The sequence below is a fragment of the Apodemus sylvaticus genome, chromosome 16 (assembly GCF_947179515.1).
Source record: "Apodemus sylvaticus chromosome 16, mApoSyl1.1, whole genome shotgun sequence".
In the NCBI taxonomy this organism is placed as follows: Eukaryota; Metazoa; Chordata; class Mammalia; order Rodentia; family Muridae; genus Apodemus; species Apodemus sylvaticus.
Genome location: NC_067487.1, coordinates 27,873,944 through 27,887,417, shown reverse-complemented (window position 1 = coordinate 27,887,417; position 13,474 = coordinate 27,873,944).

Genomic DNA, 13,474 nt, shown 5'->3' with positions numbered 1-13,474 from the left:
GGAAAGAACAGGAATTCAAGGCCCATACCTAAACATCGTTAAAGCAATATACAGCAAACCAGTAGCCAACATCAAACTAAATGGAGACAAACTTGAAGCAATCCCACTAAAATCAGGGACTAGACAAGGCTGTCCTCTTTCTCCACATCTTTTCAATATAGTACTTGAAGTTCTAGCCAGAGCAATTAGACAACATAAGGAGGTCAAGGGGATACAAATTGGAAAGGAAGAAGTCAAATTATCACTATTTTCAGATAACATGATAGTCTACTTAAGTGATCAGGACTCTTTAATATTATCAAATAGCAAGCTAGTCCATTATTAATTGATATCAGAAAGAGAGAGAGAGAGAGAGAGAGAGAGAGAGAGAGAGAGAGAGAGAGAGAGAGAGAGAATGCAACAAAATTATTTTCTAGAGGGCAATATGAATGTATAATTTTAATTCTCAGCAGACTCCTTCATTTTTAAATTTCCTTAGCTGAGTCTTCACAAAGTCTGTATTTCTGTTGGGGTTAAGTTTTAATTGTATTTGATAAGTCTACTCCTTTATTTCTTTACTTATTCCTCTCTCATATTACATCCTGACCACAGTTTATGGTCCATTCTGTATTCCCTTTCCGTTTGTCCCCCCTCACCCAGATCCACTCCTTCTCCACTTCCCTTCAGAACAGAGCATCCATCTCAGGTATATCAACAGAGCACAGCATTACAACATATAATTAGAATATCCTAATATCAAGGTTCTGTGAGGCCACAGAGTAAGAGGAAAAGAGTCAGAAATATATGCCAAAGAAACAGAGACATCACCATCCACACACTGTTAAGAGTCCCACAAAACAAAAAGCTACACAAATACAACATATATGCAGAGGATCTAGGTCAGCCCTATACAGAATCCCTTTATTTTGGCTTCAGGCTCTGTGAACTGCTATGAGGCTTACTTGTTTGATTTTGTGGGATGTGTTCCTATGAACCTCTCTGGCTCCTATAATCCTTTGGTCTCCTCTTCTGTGGTATTTCAAGAGCTCCACCTCATATTTGGCAGAGGGATTCATCATCTTTTCCTATCAATTGCTACATGAAGCCTCTCTGGTGATAATTATGCTTCTATCATTAGGAATCATTATATTGATTTTTTTTTTTGGCAGTCATTTTTGGTTCTAACCTAGGTCCCTGGGCAATCTAGCATTTGGTTCCTGGCTATCAAAGCAGTATCAGATATAGGCTCCCACTTGTTATGTAGGTCTCAAGTTGGACCAGCCAGTGGTTTGCCATTCCTCAAGTTCTGTATCCCATTTATCCCAGGACAACTTTCAGGGAATACAAACTGTAACTCAAAGTTTTTGTGGCTAGGTTAATGACCAATACTGAAAGACATGTCTGGTTATAGAAGGGGGCATGTTTAGGCATCCTTGCTGTCCCCCATTACTTCAACTCTTTCTTAGTGTCACCCTCATAGATACCAGAGAGTTTCCATTGCACTAGATTTCTATCTCACCCAGGAAATACTCCCTACTTCCTGTTGTTCTTCTCAATATTCTCTCATTGCATCCCTTCCTTGAACTGATCATTCCTGTTCCCATCTCCGCCTGTACCTAATTCAGTTACATCTGTACTATTTCCCTTTGCCAGGGAGATCCAACACCATCTCTCTTTTAGTATTTCTTGGTACTGAATCTCCCTGGGTCTGCAGACTATAGCATGTATATCCCTTACTTTGTTAATATCAACTTAAAAGTGAGTACACACCATACTTGTCTTTCTGGGACTGGCTCTGCTCACTCAGGATTTTTTTCCAGTTAGCACTATTATCTAGAAATTCTTGCTGTAATAGCTAGTTCGGCTCTCGTAGGGTATTCTAACATGGCTCGAGCCTACAGGTGCAAACACTTTATTCCTCTCTCAAACAGGTTTTGATTGTGTACTTTTCTGCTTATTTTGTTGCTGTTGTTTTCACATTGCTGTGAAAAGGTACCTGAAAAGTACCATATGGAAGGAAATATTTATTGATAACAGTTCAAGGAGATGGTCATCATGCTATGGTGTTGTATAGATTTCTACTTGTGGTGATCCAGGATATAAACCAGGTGACCTCATTGTTTTTATGATAGGAAATACAAAGGTGTGAATGCTGTTACTGATCTGATCTGTCTGTCTGTCTGTCTGTCTGGCTCTCCTCTCTCTCTCTCTCTCTCTCTCTCTCTCTCTCTCTCTCTCTCTCTCTGTGTGTGTGTGTGTGTGTGTGTATATATATGGGTGTGGGTGCGTGTGCCTGTGTGTGTGTGTGTTTCAGTTTCTTTTTCTCTCTGCCAGGGTTATTCAGTTCTGGACCCCATTTTTCTGTATATGCTTTTCATCTTACTTTCCAGAATATAGCCTTGGGCCTTCTTGTTACACTTCCCACAGTATTAATGTCGGAATTATCAATTCATGTTATGTGATTCAAATTACACTTCACTAATAACATGTCCTATTGAATGGAAATGTTTCTAACTTCTAAGTTGGCTACAGAAGCATTTGTGAATATGCAATTCCTGTCACCATCATTAAGTAAGGTGTAGTTCACTCTGCAGTTTCCTTCTTAAACTGGCTTAACACACTCCTACATGTATTATGTACATTTCCTTGATAAAATCATGACAAAATACAGGAGGATTGCATATGTGTGTCTGTGCCTGTGTATTATACACACACACACAGGCACACACACACACACACACACACTGAGAGAGAGAGAGAGAGAGAGAGAGAGAGAGAGAGAGAGAGAGAGACATATAGAAATATAGAAATATTCTTGTGCAAAGCAGGATTCAAATGTTGTATTTCCTATAGCAATATAGGACTTATAAACAGTACCCAGATTACCAAACTTATCTCAAGGGTCCTTTTAAGAACTCTCTTCCCAGAGAGAAAATGAAATGTTTCTAATCTTCCTTTCAGCAGCTCTATATAGTATACCATGTGTACTCTATTGAGCACATATCTATTAAATAAGATCATGGTGCCCTAGAGTGTTTATGCGTATTTTAAGGTAACCAGTGACTTCCTATATCTTTAAAACTATTTCTATATTCAAAAGACTATTGTAAATAACATCTTCTACAGTGGGTTTTTGCTTCAGTGCAAATACTTCTAAATAAAGAGTTTTAAAGGCAGCTTTAGATGTGTGTGGTTTGGAGACATGGGTTGGGGGATTGAAACATAATAAGAATTTCGGTTAGTATAAATTTGAAACATTGTTTAAAAGTCTTCAATCTTTTTCATTTGAAATTCCAAATCATTTTAAACATTATTCAATGAATGCTAGTGAGATTTTTTTTTATGTGTTTAGTGTGACTCCTGGGGCATTTACTCGTAAGTATTAATAAGAACTTAGCCTTCAGTCAAGAAAATCTGAAGAATCTCATGGGTAACAGGGACATATTATGTTTCTCTACACCAGGAAAATGAACAAATCAATTTGCATTTTGAATTCCACAGAGAATGAACACTGCTAGTTAGTCTGTTATGGATTCCTCTAGGAGCAGTAGGCTGAAGTATTTCTGGCAATATTGCATACTGACATTTTTATTATCAGGAAGTCTTTTGCATGTACAAATAAAAATATGTTCTCTGCTATTGCTGTCTTACTGTGAGCAGAATACTTAGAAAACTGATTCATATTCTTATCCTTGAGTCTTTATTGCATACCACAAGCTACTTGTCATGTGTATGTCCTAAAGGCTATCGCAACTTTTATGGCCACTTATATTGTTCTCAGATTATATGACTGTACAAGGCCAATTAAGAGAGTCTTTTATTTCATATATTTTGGTACATTCATGTGGAATTTATGTTAAAGTTGGGGAGAGTGCATCCATTGAAGCAATTTTAATGAAATATCCCAAAAGAGGATTATTTTAATGGAATATTATGTTCTCTGCTAACTGGCACTAAGTAGTACAAGCAATAATGATAAAGAAATTAAATGGTTTATGCAAATGTCGCATATCAACCAACCTAGGCACAGTGAGAAACTACAACATAACAATTGCAGATTGTTTTTCTTGGTCATTTTTGTTAGCAAAATTCCTAACAGAGAAATAATACAGGTGTCTCTACAACTTTTTAAACTGAAAAAGTGTCTTTGTCTTTATTCCTCACTGAACGAGCATGTTGTGCTAAGTCATGCAGATGAGTCATGAATGTTTATTAACCATAAATTACATATGGGAAAACAGATCCCAAGACACAAAATTGTTTGCAGAAGATTATAGAGCCCACAGTATTTGCAATAAAACTCTACCCTGGGATTCTTCTCTTGCCTGATTTTTTCCCTACTCTCTGACTTGTTTGGTTTTTCTATCATCACATTCAATAATTATTGAATTATCTTACATAATATGTGCCCTGACCACCTCTTTCTACTGAGGCTTCATTTTTCACACCTTCCTAGAATGAAACTGTGATCTATCATTTTATGGAGAATGTGTGTTTTTGCTTCCTGCTTAAAGCTAAAGTAACAAATGTACTACTCTCTCTCCTCTTTCATCTATCACCTCTGTGTCTCCAGTTTCCTTTTCTTACACTAAGCATTGCCTAATGTCTTGCTTATTGCTATACCTAATATCTTCTTCAATTAACATTTTATGTGTGCCACCATGGTCACACCAGCCTTATTTTTAATAGCCAGAAGATACAAACAACCCAGATGTTCCTCAAACTAAGAATGGATACAGAAAAAAATGGTTCATTTACACAATGGCATATTATCAGCTATTAAAAATGAGGACATCATGAATTTTGCAGACAAATAGATGGAACTAGAAAGTATCATCCCGAGTGAGATAACTCAGACCCAAAAGAACATACATGACAGAAGCTTGGCATAGCTGTCCTCTGCCAAGCCCTACCAGCAGGTGACAGAGACAGACACAGAAACATAACACTCAACTATTAGACTGAAGTTGGGGATTCCTATGGTTGAATTAGGGGAAGGATTGAAGAAGCTAAAGGGGAGAGCGACTGCATAGGAAGACCAGCAGTCTCAACTAACACAGACCCCATGGAGCTCCCAGAGACTTAGCTACCAGCCAGGAGCATACATAGGCTGGTCCAAGGCCCCTGGCACATATATAGCAGAGGACTGCCAGGTCTGGCATCAGTGGGAAAAGATTCACTTAATCCTCAAGAGACTTGAGGCTGCAGGGAAAAGGGAGATCTGGGGGGAGCACCATCTCTGAAGCAAGGAGTAGGAGGAATGGAATGAGGACTGTGGGAAGGGGGGGCCATGAGGAGAGGCAATGACTAGAATGTAAATAAATAAAATAATTAACATTTTAGCAAATGGTGAAATTTGCTGTTTTATTAAAATTAAAACATCTGGGGCTGGAGAGATTAATGTAGCCATATTTCTCTCAGAGAGAACTTGAATTTGGTTCCTAACATGTATATTGGGCAGATTACAGCCAGTTGTAAAACTATATTAAGGGGGAACTCAATGCTTCTGGAGTCCAAAGTTACCTTCTCTCACCCAAGTTAATCAAAGCAAATACAAGCACAATATTACCAACTCACTATTACTATGATGCTAAACTGATATAGTATTTAGCTCATTACTTATTCCTGTCCTGTTAGATAAAAATATCTCTCAGTCCTCACCTGATATGGCTCTATTTGTAGTAATTTGTGACTAAAACAATGACTCAAAACTAAAATGCAGAGAAAAGGTCATAAAAAAATGCTCAGTTTTAAGTGGAACATAAACACTACACTTCATCTACCGAGGTTCAAGCATCTTTGTGAAAAGGGAAGTGGAACAGTGGTCAAGCCAGAGGTGGTGGTTAACTACCAGGAAATAGCATCTTCTTGACACAGAAGGGGAACTACACATTTTAACATGGCAGTTAAGAGAATACTCAGGAAACCTGTGCAGTCTCAAGGACAGACCATATCCCTGCAAGGGGGTGCTAGTTCCTCCATGACATGTTGGCAATTGTTAGCTACTGGGAGAAGAAAGGTCAGGTTACTCCACTCAACAGGAATGTAGCACTTGATAAGACAACTCTTTAGTCGAAGATCGAATTGCAGGGATAGTTGAGAAACTGTACTGGTACTCGAGAAATTAAGAGAAAAATCAAACTTGAATAGACAGAAAAGTAGAGTCCTGAACTGGGAACAGTTTTCAGTGGGGGAGAAGAATATGATCAAAACATGCATTTAAATATCTCAAAGTTCTAGTAAAAATAAATAATACTGTTTTGTTTAAATTTTAAAGGTGTTCCCCTTATGGTGGACTCTGTGATACTTCAACTATTATTGCTTGGATTTTGAACATACTTCCTTTATGGGATGGGTCATATTTGATTTTGCTGATAGTATTCCTATATGTGTTTTCTTATTTTTTTGATATTTTATTTATTTACGTTTCAAATGTTATCCCCTTTCCCAATTTCCCCTCCACAAAGCCCCCCTATTCTATCCTTGCTACCCCTGGTTATCATCATTGATCTGTTTTTACAATCCAGTTGTTATACCCCTGTCATTTTGCTCACTGACAGTCCTCATCCCATTCGTCCTCCCCATCCATTCCATCCCCTCCAAGAGGATATACCCACTCCCAAGACCCCACTTTTGGGGGCCTCAATTTCCTCAAGGGTTAGGTGCATCTTGCCTCACTGAAGCCAGACCTGACAGTCCTCTGCTGCATATGTGTTAGGGTCCCCATACTAGCTGATATATACTGCCTGGTCAGTGGCTTAGTGGCTGAGAGATCTCTGGGGTCCAGGTTAGTTGAGATTGTTGGTCTTCCTATGGGGTTTGACTCATTTATCCTCTGATAAATTTTATACCATCATGTAATGAAATCATAAATAAAAGTGCTGCCAGTTACAAACTTTAGATATATTTTAAATTTTTAAATGTTCTTCACCTCCACTCTCTCTTTCTCCTCCCTGTCTCTCTGCCTCTATCTTTCTCAGTATGCTCATGAGAAGAATGCTTATATGCTGGTTTGAAGACTGGAGGCAAACTTGTAGAAATTGGTTTTCTACTCTGTCTGGTATATAAGTAATGGTGATAGGGTTGAGTTTGTTGTCTCTGGAAGATCTCTCCTTTCCTGCTGAGCCAAAATTGGTCATAATTTATTAAAATTGGAAATGTACTAATTCTGTTGATAAATGTTCTTTACCATGGCCACTGTGCTAGCTAGTTTTATGACAACTTGACACAAACTAGAATCATCTTAGACAATAGAAACTCAATTGAAAAAACTGCCTTTATAAGAAATATACTACAGGAAAGCCTACAGTGAATTTTTTTAAATTAGTAATTGATGCAGAAGGTCCTAGACCATTGTTCATGGGACCAACACTTGGCTTGGCAGTGTATAAGGAAGCAGGCTCAAGAAGCCAAGGGTAACTGAAATCAGGGACCAGACAAGGCTGCCCCCTTTCTCCTTATCTTTTCAATATTGTACTTGAGGTACTAGCTCGGGCAATTCGACAACATAAGGAGGTCAAAGGGATACAAATTGGAAAGGAAGAAGTCAAACTATCATTATTTGCAGATGACATGATCGTCTACCTAAGTGACCCAAAGAACTCCACTAGAGAGCTCCTACAGCTGATAAACAACTTCAGCAAAGTGGCAGGTTATAAAGTCAACTCAAGCAAATCAGTGGCCTTCCTATACTCAAAGGATAAGCAGGCTGAGAAAGAAATTAGGGAAATGACCCCCTTCACAATAGCCACAAACAGTATAAAGTATCTTGGGGTGACTCTTACCAAACACGTGAAAGATCTGTATGACAAGAACTTCAAGACTCTGAAGAAGGAAATGGAAGAAGACCTCAAAAAATGGGAAAACCTCCCATGCTCATGGATCGGCAGAATCAATATAGTTAAAATGGCCATTTTGCCTAAAGCACTATACAGATTCAATGCAATACCCATCAAAATCCCAACTCAATTCTTCACAGAGTTAGAAAGAGCAATTATCAAATTCATCTGGAACAACAAAAAACCCAGGATAGCTAAAACTATTCTCAGCAACAAAAGGAAATCTGGGGGAATCAGTATCCCTGACCTCAAGCAATACTACAGAGCAATAGTGTTAAAAACTGCATGGTATTGGTACAGTGACAGACAGGAGAATCAATGGAACAGGATTGAAGATCCAGAAATGAACCCACACACCTATGGCCACTTGATCCTCGACAAAGAGGCTGAAAACATCCAATGGAAAAAAGATAGCCTTTTCAACAAATGGTGCTGGTTCAACTGGAGGTCAGCATGCAGAAGAATGCGAATTGATCCATCCTTGTCTCCTTGTACTAAGCTCAAATCCAAATGGATCAAGGACCTCCACATAAAGCCAGACACTCTGAAGCTAATAGAAAAAAAACTGGGGAAGACCATTGAGGACATCGGTACAGGGAGAAAGTTTCTGAACAGAACACCAATAACGTATGCTCTAAGAGCAAGAATTGACAAATGGGACCTCATAAAATTACAAAGTTTCTGTAAGGCAAAGGACACCATCAAGAGGACAAATCGGCAACCAACAAATTGGGAAAAGATCTTCACCAATCCTACATCAGATAGAGGGCTAATATCCAATATATATAAAGAACTCAAGAAGTTAGACTCCAGAAAACCAAACAACCCTATTAAAAAATGGGGTACAGAGTTAAACAAAGAATTCTCACCTGAAGAACTTCGGATGGCGGAGAAGCATCTTAAAAAATGCTCAACTTCATTAGTCATTAGGGAAATGCAAATCAAAACAACCCTAAGATTTCATCTTACACCAGTCAGAATGGCTAAGATTAAAAATTCAGGAGACAGCAGGTGTTGGAGAGGGTGTGGAGAAAGAGGAACACTCCTCCACTGCTGGTGGGGTTGCAAATTGGTACAACCACTCTGGAAATCAGTCTGGCGGTTCCTCCGAAAACTGGGCACCTTACTTCCAGAAGATCCTGCTATACCACTCCTGGGCATATACCCAGAAGACTCCCCACCATGTAATAAGGATACATGTTCTACTATGTTCATAGCAGCCCTATTTGTAATTGCCAGATGCTGGAAAGAACCCAGGTATCCCTCAACAGAAGAGTGGATGCAAAAAATGTGGTATATCTACACAATGGAGTACTATTCAGCCATTAGAAACAATGAATTCATGAAATTCTTAGGCAAATGGATGGAGCTAGAGAATATCATACTAAGTGAGGTAACCCAGACTCAAAAGGTGAATCATGGTATGCACTCACTAATAAGTGGATATTAACCTAGAAAACTGGAATACCCAAAACATAATCCACACATCAAATGAGGTACAAGAAAAAAGGAGGAGTGGCCCCTGGTTCTGGAAAGACTCAGTGAAACAGTATTCAGCAAAACCAGAACGGGGAAGTGGGAAGGGGTGGGTGGGAGGACAGGGGAAGAGAAGGGGGTTTGCGGGACTTTCGGGGAGTGGGGGGGCTAGAAAAGGGGAAATCATTTGAAATATAAATAAATTATATCGAATAATAATAAAAAAAAAGCTGAAACAAAAAAAAAAAACAAAAAAAACAAAAAAAAAACAAAAAAAAACAAAAAAAAAAAAAAAAAAAAGCCAAGGGTAGCAAGTCAGTAAACCAGCAACTTCCATTGGCCTTGCATCAGCAAGGTTTCTTGTCCTACTTTTTTGTCCTTCAGGTTTTTATCCTGTTTGAGTTCCTGTCACAACTTTTTCTAATAATGGATTGTAATGGGGAAGTGTACACCAAATGACCCTTCTTTTCCAACCTGCTTGTTACAGTGGTGTTTCATCACAGCAACAGAAACTATAAATAAACAGCTCACCATTATAGAGCAAGTTTTAAAGCTGCTAATAAAAACTCATAATATTTTTTTTATTTTCTTTTATGGATATATCAGTATTTATGCAGACTAGATAATTCCAAAACACACACACACACACACACACACACACACACACCACACAAATTTGTATAACTTTATTTTAGTGTTTTCATAGTAGAAGTATAAGCTATTGCTTATAAATTGGAGTGAAATTCTTTACCATTCAGTTTTACTTCCAGATCCCAAATAATACCTAATTGTGTTTTTACTATCTTTCTTCTTACTTTAATCTCATAACAAATAGATTTCTTTCCTTTATTCCTTCTGTTAATAACAATGTTATGTGAATATTAACACCTAAATTTTAATTGTCTTATATTTCTATTCACTAAATATGCATGAAAAATCTGTTATATGTACCAGAATTTAATATTTCCATCTGAAGTCATTACTATAATATAATTTAATCTATATCATTTTTGAGATCATTACTTTTAACTTATTACTTAATTAATTTAATCTACATTCTGATTGCAATGTTGATATCCATCTCCCCTCCCCAATTTCTTCACCTCCCTATTTAGAAAAGGGGAGGCTCCCCATGGTTATCAACCAACCTTAGCATATCATGCTATATTAAGACTTAGATTATCTTCTCTTAAAGAGGCTAAAAGAAACAGCCTAGTAATGGGAAATTTCCTCAAAGGCAGGCAGCCCAGTCAGAGAAAGTATCTACTTCTGCTAGGAATTCCCACATGAATACAAAGATGTACACTGTCACAAAGGTGCAGGGGGCCTAGGTCAGTTCTATGTATGCTTTCTGGTTGGCAGATCAATCTCTTTGGGGCCCTATGAGGCCAGACTAAATTATTTTGTAGGTTTACTTGTGGGGTCCGAAGTTCTTTTGGCTCCTACAATCCTTCCTCCCTGTCTTGCCCAATACTCTCCAAGTTATTCCTCACCTTTAGATGTAAGTCATTACAACTATTTCATCAGTTGCTGCGTGAAGCATCTCTGATGATTGGTATGCTAAGCTCCAGTTTGCAAGTATAGAAGAATATGGTTAACAGGACCCAGGGTAGGCTCCATCTCATAGCATGGGTTTCAAGCAGGTCTAGTCATTGGTTGATCATTCTTTCAATTTCTATTTCTACTTTACCCCTGCACATTTTGTAGGCAGGAAAATTATAGGTTGAATGTTTTATGGATGGATTGATGTCCCAATTCCTCCACTGGAAGTCTCAATTGGTTACAGGAAAGAGCTGGTTCTGACTCCATGCCCCCCATTGCTAGGTGTCATAGATAGGGTCACACTCAGATTATTTGGCATTTCCATTGCCATAGGTTGCAAGTTTGTCCAAGAGATGCACTAACCATTCCAGTTGTCTCTTCCTCTCTCCTTTTCCTCACCCCCCCCATTCTGATCTCCACCCACACTCTTATCCAGATCCCCCTCATCTACTTATGTTGCTGTCTGTTCTATTTCCCTTTCTCAATGAGATTCATGAGTCCTCCTTACGCCCTGCTTGTTATTTAGTTTATTTGGATATGTAGATTGTATCATGGTTTACTGGCTGGTTTTGTGTGCCAACTTGACACAGGCTGGAGTTATCACATAGGAAGAAGTTTCAGGTGAGGAAATGCCTCCTTGAAATCCAGCTGTAAGACATTTTCTCAATTAGTGATCAGGGGGCCCATTGTGGGTGGTGCCATCCCTGGGCTGCTTCTTTCTTTCTATAAGAAAACAAGCTAAAAAAGCCAGGGGAAGCAAGCCAATAAGAAACATCCCTCCATGGCCTCTTCATCAGCTTCTGTATCCTGACCTGCTTGAATTCTTCTGGTCATGAACAGTAATGTTGAAATTGCATAACAAATGACTCCCATGAAGAAGTATGGAGAGGGTCCTGATCCTGGAAAGGATTGACCTAGCATTGGAAGGGAATATAAGGACAGAGAAAAAGGAGGAGGTGATTGGAGAAGGGATGGAGAAAAGAAGGTTTATGGGACATATGGGGAGGGGGGATCCGGGAAAGGGGAAATCATTTGGAATGTAAACAAAGAATATAGAAAATAAAAATATTAAAAAAAAGAAAATAAAAATATTAAAAAAAAAGAAATGTAAGCTGAATAAACCAACTAGCTCCTTGGTCATGATGTTTTGTTCAGCAATACAAACACTGACTAAGACAAAATGGTACCAACATAGTGGGGTATTCCTATGAAAATCTGACCATGTTTTGGGGAGAACTGTGGAAAGACTTTGGAACTTTGAGCTAAAAGAACCATTGTGTGTTAAGAACTATGTGGGATGTTCTGTAGGAACTTGGAAGATAATGTTGAGAACTGCGCAAACAATGGAGGCCTGGCTTGTGAAATTTCAGAGGGAAGATTAAAAACTTTTATCAGGGCCAGTCCTGTGTTAATTGTGAAAATTCTTTGGTTTTGTTTAGCTGGGGATGAAGAATCAATCAGCTATCTTTAACAAGATATCAGAACTACTAAAGTGATACTTTTGCATTACTGGGACTTTTAATGCTGGTTATCTGAAACTAAGAAACTAGTGGTGATTAAGATGAGACCCCCAACCATTGAGGTAAAAATCTTCTGGGAAATGTTTTCGGAGAACACAAAGAGGCTGTGTTCCAGAGATATCCAAGGTAGTACCTCATGCTGTGGCTGAATGTCTGAGAGTCATGCAGGTGATTCTGGTTTTCTTCAAGTCAAAGAAAAGTATCATACAACAACTAAAACATATAAATGTTAAAATCATTAACTGAGTAAATATGGAGAAATGTAATTCTATTTCTTGTTAGCTAGAAATCAGTTTCTAAAATGTACCAAATATAACTGGAGATAATAAGCATGAAGAGTTCATGAAGAGCAGCTGAGGCTCAGCACTGTGATAAGCCGTAGAAGACCTTTGGTGAAGGTGCAGCTTCAGTTGCAGTTGATGGCCTAGCACTGAAGGGGTCGTGCAAAGGACTTGAGATTTGGTAACATAAAGTGAGCCTATGAGAGGCTATTGGTGAAGCCTAGTTACAGAAGAAGACAGCAGTGTTTTAGAGATGTCAGTACCATGAGATGACCACCAAGAACAGCAACAGCATTGGAGTACAGGCAGATGGAGCATGGAAGACAAGTTTTGTGCTACAAAGAGCAGGACTGGAGAAGTGACACAAACCCTGGAAGGAGCCCAGAAGAGCAATCATGAGTGGATCCCAGACATTGAAATGTTAGAGTTTGGTTTTGCTTTAGATCATGACTGTACCCTGATATTTTCCCTCTTAAAGGAAGAAAGGATTTTAGTGGATCCCACAGTTAAGAAACTTTGAATCATAGAAAATACTTTGAATTTTAAGAGTTTGGATATTTTAAAAGGAATAAAATTTTAATATGTAAGATTTATAAAGACTTTGGGACTTTTAAAGTTATTTAGAGCTTGGTGATAAGTAAGAATGTAAAGATTGAAGCTTTATAATGATGTGTTTTTGTGTCAAGTTGACAAGAGGTCAATTGTGCTGGCTGCTTTTATGTGTCAATGTCACACAAGCTGGATTTATTATATAGAAAGGAGGATCCCTTGAGGAAATACTTCCATGAGATTCATCTATAAGGAATTTCTCAATTAGTGATCAAGGGTGTGAGGGCCC